The sequence below is a fragment of the Entelurus aequoreus genome, linkage group LG09 (assembly GCF_033978785.1).
Source record: "Entelurus aequoreus isolate RoL-2023_Sb linkage group LG09, RoL_Eaeq_v1.1, whole genome shotgun sequence".
NCBI lineage: Eukaryota > Metazoa > Chordata > Actinopteri > Syngnathiformes > Syngnathidae > Entelurus > Entelurus aequoreus.
The window spans coordinates 29758281-29759891 of record NC_084739.1 but is presented as its reverse complement, the minus strand read 5'-3'; the positions used below and the strand labels follow the sequence as shown (position 1 = coordinate 29759891).

At 38.1% G+C, this 1611-nt stretch overlaps 1 non-coding gene across 1 annotated transcript; it reads left to right on the top strand.

Annotated features, from left to right (window-relative positions):
* The first annotated feature begins 1017 nt into the window (after positions 1-1017).
* Positions 1018-1148, top strand: LOC133657848 (small nucleolar RNA SNORA14). Its single transcript, XR_009827379.1, has one exon. It is a non-coding gene; the product is annotated as a small nucleolar RNA SNORA14 (small nucleolar RNA).
* The last annotated feature ends 463 nt before the right edge of the window (positions 1149-1611 follow it).

The following is a 1611-nucleotide window of genomic DNA, read 5'->3' as shown; positions in this document are numbered from 1 at the left end:
TATGACAATTGTATTTATTTACTTTTGCCAATTTAGTTGGGTTCGCGCAAATATTTAGAAATAAAGGGAGTAAAAGTAACGTTAAAAGGTAGTGATAATTTGATTGGTCAGTTGGTCTATCTAAAGTAACCAATCAGGTACAACCTTTTTCAAGTCGATGGTTGGTCAAGGAATATGTCGATCTCAAGTAACCAATCAGGTACTACTTCCTCCAACTCGATGATGACACCGTCCAATAAAAGGCTTGGTTTGAGAAGTCGTCTTCCTCTGAGCTCGCGAAGTGCTGCTGCGATGGGAGTGTTGGTGCTCGTAACGTAAATGGCGTGGGCAACTTTATGCCAAAGGAACGGTAAGCTGTTGACGTTCTTTCATTGCATATTTTGTCTTTTGGTAGAACCTTCACTTAAAATCAAATGGCCTACATCGTGTGTGAGTTACAGTTTGGTTTGCGTTGGTTAGAAGAACCACTCTTAGCACGTTAGCCACCACAAGCTAGTTTGACCACGTGTGACGTTTATTTTCTCTTAATCTTCCGGTGGGAACATTTTATATATCGTTTAGACGTTGTTTATATCTATTTAATTTTATACACTTATTTTTATTTTTTTTAAGACCTGCTTGGCTAGTTTGCTTTCTATTTTTACGTACTCTTTTCATGTGACTTCTTCACAAAGACAACATTCTGTTCATCTTGGCTAAAGATAGTGTCCTATGATGCAGAATTATACATCCTTGCATTAAGATTGAAATATGTCGAACTTGAACAAAATTTTATTTAAGTGCGGAATGTATTAAAACAGAAATGTCCCTGACTACCAGGGGAGCAGACCTTATGATTGCTCCAGTTCTTTTGGAGGTTTTTGTGATTGGCATTTGTCTTGTGTTTTTGTAAAAATGTATACTATGTAGTCCTGGTTATTAAATATTTTTCTTTACCAACAGGTATGGAAGGTATCCCCCACCTGCACCTCTCTGCATGAAGGCCTGTAAGCATCCTTTAAGTTTAACCATTTTTCATTGCATCTTTTTAAACCCCCCAGCTGCCTTCTGTGGCTTTTGGGACCAGAAATGGTGCAAGATCAATCTTAGAACATCCAAAACTGAGAGCCACTTCAGACGCTCTTGGTTATTTCACCTCTAAGACACAAATGCGAGCGACGGACCTTTTTAATGTTGTCTCAGACTTAACATACTGTGAACTACATCTGAATGTGTACCATTTGTGTTTCAGCAAGGCATTGAAGGGAGGAGACAATGGAATGACTGGTAAGTTGTGTACTGTGTGGTAGGTAGAACTGTAAGTTATATATCATAGCACAAACTATAGCCTTACAGTCAATAAGTTTGTTCACTGATGCTAAAAAATTTTGATAATCAAAATAGTGCAGTACTTCCTGCAGCCATGAGATGTGCTGTTTAGTGTCTCACAGCAATCCAAATAACAGTTTGCAATACATATTGTGCCATACAAGCATACTCTATAAATGTCTACGCCAGTGATTCTCAAGCTGGTACGCAGGCTCCATCTATTGGTATGCCACAGAACCAATTGATTAAAGTATCCATGTTATTGCTCAAACTGTAATGGTAAAGTGGCCAAAAATATTACAT